Source organism: Arachis hypogaea, chromosome 6 (genome assembly GCF_003086295.3).
Source record: "Arachis hypogaea cultivar Tifrunner chromosome 6, arahy.Tifrunner.gnm2.J5K5, whole genome shotgun sequence".
Lineage (NCBI taxonomy): Eukaryota > Viridiplantae > Streptophyta > Magnoliopsida > Fabales > Fabaceae > Arachis > Arachis hypogaea.
In genome coordinates this window covers 61,940,236-61,948,793 of record NC_092041.1, presented here as the reverse complement: position 1 = coordinate 61,948,793, position 8,558 = coordinate 61,940,236, and the positions used below count along the sequence as shown (strand labels likewise).

At 33.2% G+C, this 8,558-nt stretch overlaps 1 non-coding gene across 1 annotated transcript; it reads left to right on the top strand.

Annotated features, from left to right (window-relative positions):
- Positions 1–2,066: 2,066 nt before the first annotated feature.
- On the top strand, positions 2,067–2,174 carry LOC112700232 (small nucleolar RNA R71). Its single transcript, XR_003153145.1, has one exon. It is a non-coding gene; the product is annotated as a small nucleolar RNA R71 (small nucleolar RNA).
- Positions 2,175–8,558: the final 6,384 nt, after the last annotated feature.

Below are 8,558 nucleotides of genomic sequence, written 5' to 3'. Positions count from 1 at the left end.
ACTTCCTTCATTGCTGGATTCAACCTTCTTTGGGGCTGAATGGATGGTTTGGCACCTTCTTCCAGGAGCATCTTATGCATGCATATGGCTGAACTGATTCCTTTCAAGTCAGCAAGTGTCCATCCAATGGCATCCTTATGCTTTCACAAGACTTGAAGCAACTTTTCCTCTTATTCTTGGCTGAGGGCTGAATTTATGATCACTGAATAACTTTTATTTTCTCCCAAGTATGCATATTTGAGAGTGGTTGGCAGTGCTTTAAGCTCCAGTTTGGGCACTTCTTTTCCTTCCTCCTTTTCTTCTAGCATGCCTTGAACATGTATTTCAGCGGCTCCAGCTTCTTCGCTTGCTGCTAATTCTTCTTCTGTTGATGCTTCAAGTTCTTCTTCAAGAGTTTCTTGTACCAAAGCTTCTACGGAGTCCAACCTCATACATTTTTCCAATGAGTTGTGTGGGTAATTCATGGCCTTAAACACATTGAATGTCATTTTCTCTTCATGTAATCTAAGGACAAGTTCACCCTTTTGGACATCAATAATGGCTCCAGCAGTGGCTAAGAATGGTCTTCCCAGGATGATGGAAGTCTTAACTCCTTCCTACATGTCTAATACCACGAAATCTGCTGGAAAGATGAAGTCTCCCACCTTCACCAACAGATCTTCTACTATCCCATGGGGAAATTTGAATGATCTATCTGCTAGTTGCAGAGCCATTCTTGTTGGTTTGGCTTCCTCAATCTTTATTTTTTTCATCATTGCTAGAGACATTAGGTTTACGCTGGCTCCTAGATCACATAAAGCCTTTTCCACAGTGATTTCCCCAACGATACAAGGGATTTGGAAACTCTCAGGATCCTTCAATTTCTGGGGCAATTTGTGTTGGATGATGGCGTTGCATTCTTCCGTGAGCACCACGGTCTCATTATTCTTCCAGCTTCTCTTCTTGGTCATCAATTCCTTCAAGAACTTGGCATAGAGTGGCATTTTCTCTATTGCTTCAGCAAAGGGTATGTTTATTTGTAGTTTCTTGAAGATTTTCAAGAATCTTGAGAATTGGTTGTCCTCTCTCCTCTTCTTTAATTGCAGCTGCTGGGGATATGGAGCCTTTGAGAAGCATGGTTTGAGTGCTTCTCCTTCTTGATGTGGCTTAGGGTTTGAGGGTTGAGCTTCCTCATGTCCTTTGTTTTCTTCATCCAATTTCTTCTTTAGTGGTTTCTTGTGGGTCTCCTTCAATTCCTTTCCACTTCTGAGGGTGATAGCTTGACATTCCTCCTTTGGTATTGAGTTAATATTGCTGCAATTGTTGTGTCTAGGGACTTGCTTGAATAAGAACTCAATCTGTGTTTCCAGTTTCTTGATGGCAGCATCTTGATTCTGCATGTTGGATTGCACTTTTTCCCGGAAAGCTTTACTATCTTGAATTTCCTTGCATAAGTTTTCAAGTAGAGCCTCAATCTTAGAGAGCCTATCATCTGTTAATGTTGGTGGGTTGAGATTAGGTAGTTGAGAAGGTTGGTTAGATGGATGTTGGTAATATCTCTATGAGGTATTTTGATGAGTTGCATTGTTGTTGGAGTTGAGGTTGTGGCGTCTCTGATCTTGCCCTTGGTCTTGTTGGTTTCCCCATCCAAAGTTGGGGTGATTTCTCCATCCAGAGTTGTAAGTTTTGGAGTATGGATCATGGACTTGTCTAGGTAAGTTTCCAACATAGTTGGCTTGCTCCCAATCACCTTCTTCTCCTATATTTACTCCTTCTTGAGCTGATGATGAGGTGATGGCTGCTGCAACTTGGTTCTCCTTCACCTTCTTAGTAAGATTTGCTAGCTGCTTGGTAATCATCTTGTTTTGAGCTAACAATGCATTCATGTGGTTCAGCTCTATTACTCCTCTGGTGTTACTTCTTTTGGAGGCATAGAAGTAGTCATTTTCAGCAACTGTTTCAATGACATCTATGGCTTCTTCAATGGTTTTCTTCTTGTTTAGAGAGCCTCCTGATGAATGATCCACAACCTTCTTTGACTCATAGGAAAGACCTTCATAGAAGATGTGAAGTTGAACCCACTCATTAAACATCTCTGGTGGGCATCTTCTTGTTAGGTCTTTGAATCTCTCCCATGCTTCATAAAGTGTCTCACCATCTTGTTGTCTAAAAGTTTGCACCTCAGCTCTTAGCCTATTGATCCTTTGAGGAGGGTAAAATCTTGCCAAAAACTTGTTCACCACTTCTTCCCAATTAGTTAAGCTCTCCTTTGGGAAGGATTCAAGCCATTTGGATGCCTTGTCCCTGAGTGAAAAAGGGAACAAGAGCAACCTATAGACATCTGGATGGACTCCATTGCACTTCACAGTGTCATAAATCCTCAGGAAGGTGGTTAAATGTTGATTAGGATCTTCTTGAGCACCTCCTCCAAATGAGCAATTACTCTGCACAAGAGTGATGAGCTGGGGTTTTAGTTCGAAATTGTTGGCATATATGGTGGGCTTCTGAATGCTGCTTCCACAGTTTCTTGGATTATGATTGATATAGGATCCTAAAACTCTCCTTTCTTGCCCAGCACGGTTTGCATGGCCTCCTCTGGCATGATTATGAACTTCTTCTTCATGATTGTTCTCCATATTTTCTTCTATGTTGGGTTCAAAATACTCTTCCTCTTCTTCCTCAGCACCAATAATCCTTTTCCCTCTTGCTTCCCTTCTTAGTCTCCAAAGGGTTTTTTCAGATTCTGAATCAAAGGATGTTGAAACTCCTTCTTTTCTCGCTGTCATACAATAAACAAATTGCACAACAGGAGATAAAATGAAGAAACTATTCTAGTTAGAGTAATTGTTAGTGTGAGTGATGCAAATTATCAAACAGTTAGTGGGTTAGTGAGCAGAATTGTAATCAACTAAAGAAAGAAAGAACAGAAAATTAAAAGGGTGCAGGGGATGAGGAAGAAATTAACATAAACTAAAGGAAATTGACTGAATCAAATAAACAAAAATAAAAAATGCTCAATTTAGTGATCTTCAAACTTAATCATTGTTGATTCAAAATCAATCCCCGACAACGGCACCATAAACTTGATGCATGAAAACTTGTCTCTCAACAAATTTTCCTTCGGCAAGTATATCGAATTGTCGTCAAGTAAAACTCACAATAGAGTGAGGTCGAATCCCACAAAGATTGATTGGTCAAGCAATTTTAGTTAGAAGAATATGCTAGTTGAGCTAAACAGAATTTGGATTGAGATGCAGAAATTTAAATGACTGGAAAGTAAATAACAGAAATTAAAGTGCAGAATCTTAAATGGGGATTTGGGGTAATGAGCATGAAATTAAATGGCAGAAAGTAAAGAGAATGGGTAAGATCAGAAATGGGAAAATCATTGGGTTCAGGAGATGTTGCATTCTCCGGATCAAGTTCATTCTCATCTCTTCCTCAATCAATGCATTCATTGATCTCCTTGGCAATCTTAAGTGATTGGATCCCAATTCCTTGGCAATCCAATCTATCTAAGCTTGAACAATTGCCCAATTCCTTGATTTAATTGTTCATGGAAAGAGATGAAGTGTGATCACTGATTATACCACATGTATTTCGAGGATTACATGTCACTATATCCGCCCAGACCCCAATTTGGTCCAACATGAGAAAGCATTTCTAGCATGATCTCCTCATCCCTTTTCCAAGGCTCAAAGAAGATCCAATTATGGAGAGTTTCTTTTCCAAGACAACTAACCAATTGAATGAAGATCGAAAGCTTTCTAGTAAGATCAAGAGAAAAGAAAGAAGAAGAAGAATGAAAACTATAATTGATCCATCAAATTACAACAGAGCTCCCTAACCCAATGAAAGGGGTTTAGTTGTTCATAGCTCTAGAAATGAAAAATGGCATAAAAGAAGAATCCATGCTAAAAGTGCAGAAAATTAAATCTATAGAGAGTAGTTCCCAAAAGTGCCAAGCTTCTCTATAGTTCAAAACTACTCCTATATATACTACTCTTCTTGATCTTCTAGTGAGTTCTTCAAGTCTTGGATGTGGGCTTTGGATCTTGAGTTGAAGCAGTTCTCATCTTGGGTGGGCCCAAATTGCAGAGAAATATGAATTAGGCTTTGGGTATTTAGTAGGATTTAACGTTGAGTGCCATTGTGGGTTCGAGAACGTTAGTGACATTCACTTTTTCCACTAACGTTCCACCTTCATATATCCACGTTAAATCCAATGTTGGTGCTCTTAACGTGACCACTAACGTTGCTTTCTCAAATTTTGGCCAACGTTATTGGGACTCACTTTTTCCAATAACGTTGGCTTGTACCCCTTCGCGAACGTAAATGGGAATCACTTTTCCCATTAACGTTGCTTAGTGCCCCTTTGTTCCTACGTTAGAGTCCACATTAGTATAGCTAACGTGACTCTTAACGTAGGTATGATCCACCTTCGAGAGCGTTAGTGACACTCACCTTTGTCACTAACGCTCCAAATGCCACATTCTCTACGTTGGAACTCACGTTAACTAAGTTAACGTGGCTCTTAACGTAGTAGTGATGCCATCTTCCAACGTTAGTGACAAAAGTGAGTGTCACTAACGTTGGCTCTTTGATCTCAACTCCACGTTAACTTTCACGTTAATAGTCTTAACGTGAAAGTTAACGTAGGCAATGCTAGTTGGTCCAACGTTAGTGACAAAAGTGAGTGTCATTAACGTTGGCTTTTGTTTTCCTCTTCCACGTTAGAGTTCACGTTAACTACGTTAACGTGACTCTTAACGTGGATCATTGCCAAGTTCTCCAACGTTAGTGGTGATCACTTTTACCACTAACGTTGGAGGAAAACGTTATTGGTAATCACGTTTTCTCTTAACGTTGGAGTTCCTTTTTCTTCTATGTTAACTACCACGTTAACTTAGTTAACGTGGCAAGTAACGTGAGCTTTGGATGGCTTCCCAGGCGTTATTGGTGATCACTTTTCTCATTAACGTTGCAAGCTTTACCATTCCAAGTTAGTGTTCACGTTAACTAGGTTAACGTGAAAACTAACGTGGTTCTTCCTTGCTTCCTTTGCCCTGAAAACAAGAAATTAAAGTGCATCAAAGCTCTAGCCAAAGTCATGAGATTATGCATCATCAATTTATCATGCAATTCTAGCAAAATACTCATGAAATTATGCAAAGTTCACAAAAATTGCTTGAATCAAGGTGTAAGTGTAATTTCATCCAAAACTTGCTTTATTCACTAAGAAAATGTATGAAACTACCCTAAAACAATAAAGAAAAGGTTAGTGATACTGGCTTAGATGCCCTGGCATCAGAAACCAATTTTTTGGAGTCAAATATAAAAATCTTCTATGAAAACTTAAATTTATATACCTACAGTATAAATTGATGGCATATATGGATTTGTATGAGACCATATCCGATCAAATTGACTTTGGTGCTTTATATGCCAACTTCTTGGGGTCATATATAAAACTTTGAGAATTTAGTTGTATGAAGTGTAGATTAACTGTGATTAAGCTCCTTTTTTCATTGTAAATATTCAAATATAAACTTAATATGAAGTGCAAATTTATGGAAGATTATCATATAGTTATGATCCTAGGATAATATTACCTTAGCTAGTATAATATTATCTTGCTTTTGGTTGAGCTAATTTTAGTTTAATTTATACTAAAAATTTTGTGCTGGGATATCTTTATTTTGTACTTGGAATTTTGTAAATCCACTACCAAGAATCGTATTCTATCAATGTATTAATATTTCAATTATTTACTTATATTTGTATAGTTATGATTAGTGAATATGATTAGTAATGTGGCTTGCTACGAACCTCTTTTTTGGCAGTGCTCAAAATTAGGAATAGCAGTCTGGTAGTGGTTTGGCGTTGTTCAATTTGTGGCCCCTTTTTTTTAATTTGAAAATTAATTTTGTGGGGGTTTTAAACCGCAACAAAAATGACAAAAAACTGCCAGAATTTGTTAACGCAAAACCCCCCACAGAACAGCAAAAAAAACCGCCACTAAATCACGTTGTGGCAGTTTTTAAAAACTGTCACAAATAAGCTCGTGGCACCTTCAATTTTGGAAGTTTCAAAATTGCCACAATTCGTTTTGTGAGGGATTAAAATCACCACAAAAACAAAAAAAGAAATCACCACAAAAATAACAAAAATGTTATAATGTTAAAATATATTTGTGTATTAAAAATATTATTTATACATTAAAATTAATTATTAAAAAATTGTGTAATGTTTATTTTATATATTAATATATATTATATTTTAATAATTAATTTTAATAACTAATTTTAATATACCCCTAACATAATTATTTATATATTCATTTAGATTAAATTACATCCACTGGATTTCCTGTAATAAATATAGTTGCTTTTTTAAGAGCTTATTATTGTCAAACCTCAAGAAATTAAATTAACATGTATATTATTTTACTAATATGGAGTACGAATTATTATTATTATTATTATTATTATTATTATTATTATTATTATTATTATTATTATTATTATTATTGTTTCAACTTTAAATACGTTGATTTCTCAAAAACAGAATCACAAAATGATTATTTGATAAAAGAATCGCATACTCAGTATGCATACACTACCATTCTTTTTTTGAATGATCAAATTAGATTGATTTTTTTATTAGAAAACTCAGGTGTAGGTTTTTCTTTTCATTTTTAAACATTTCTAATTTCTTATTAAGTGAGAAATATTGTATTTTTTATTAATTAAATAAATTTAATTTGTTTATCTTATTATATTTTGATATGAATGATTGAGATTTAATAATAATAACTTGCTTATCATATTATTTATTATTAAATATTAAAAAAAATAATTTCATTATATATTTAAACATTTTCGTTAATATATATAAAATCCAATCAAATTAGTAGTAAAATCTAACAAAAATCACCTATACATGATACAATATGCACGTAAGTTACGTACTTCTTTTTTATTTGTTTTTTTTTATCATGGTTTTTTTATTTCTACTAATATTGCTGCATTTTCTTTCCTCTTTCTTTTTTTATGGTTATTACAACATTTTTTATTTTTTATTTATTTTTATTTATTTTTTCTTCTTTTTCTTTGTTTTAAAAAGAAAATGTTGAATTTTGTAGAATTTATCAAAAAAATAACATTAAAATTTTTTATTCATGACAGAAAAATTTCTTAATTTTGATATCGAATTTCTTAACTGTCACATAGGTTCTTGTTAAAAGGATGAAAGAAGAAGAAGAGAAGGAGAAGTTTTGAGTTATGAAAAATTTATCAGAAAAATTGTACCGATATCTTTTAATCGTAATATAGAAAATTTTTTTCTTTTGACCTCGAAATTTCTTAACTGTGACATAAAAAATTTTTAACCGTGAATTGTGGAGAATTTATCAAAAAAATAATACCAAAATCTTTTAATCGTGACATAATTTTTTTATTTTGACAAATTTTTTAAACGTGACACAGAAATTTTTTAACCGTATAATTTCCAACTAAATGATGTACTTTTCTTATCATTAAACTAGTTAAATGGTGTTGAACCTATGGATTACGAATATTTTACTAAGTTGTTGTGTTCATGTGTTGGATACATTTCATACATGACACTCATCTTACATCCGTCACGCGTGCCTTCTGTATCTAATCGTGTTTAATATAAAATAAAAAATATTTCTCTGGATACATTTGTACACAGTTAAATACTATCAAGTGTCTGCATATCCAGTTTCATTCTTAACATGTATTATTGAAATAAATCTAGAAATAATAGATTTTATTATTTATTAAAAAATTATTTTAAATAATTTATATAAATAAAAAAATTAAAAATAATTAAAAAATAAATTTATATTTTAATATCAATAAAATATCAAAATACTATTACAATTTATCTAAAAAATACTTTATATTTTTTGTATATGTTATGTCCTTATGCTGTATAAAAATTTAAAACTTATGTGGCCATATGTCCTATGTTGTGTCATGTCTCATATTCATGTCTGTGCATCATAGTATTGAAATCATATATAATAAACAGCCTAGCCATTCTTATGTTATTTGTAATAAATTGATGTATTTTTTGGTTTCAAAATATATTTGAATATATTTTGTTAGTTGAGTGAATTAAGATTTTGACTTGTGATTCTTTAAAGATTTCTTGTATCATTTATCAAAAATTTCTGTATCATTTCTAACTAATGATTTATTTTTGTTATCACTGAATTGATTGTGTAATAATGATGAACTAATATATAAGAGATTTAGCCATTCTTATTTTATTTATGATAATTTGATGTGTCTTTTGAATCTAAAACACATTTAAATGTATTTTGGTGGTTGAGTGAGTTAGTTTTTAAACTTGTGGTCCTTTGAAGATTTTTTATGTCATTTACCAAAAATTTTAGTGACATTCACCAAAGATTCTTGTGACATTCATAAAAATTTTTTGTGTCATTTACAACTAAATAATGTGCTTTTATTATCGTTAGACTAATTGTGTGATATTTAACTAAGAAGAAGAAGAAGAAGAAGAAGAAGAAGAAGAAGAAGAAGAAGAAG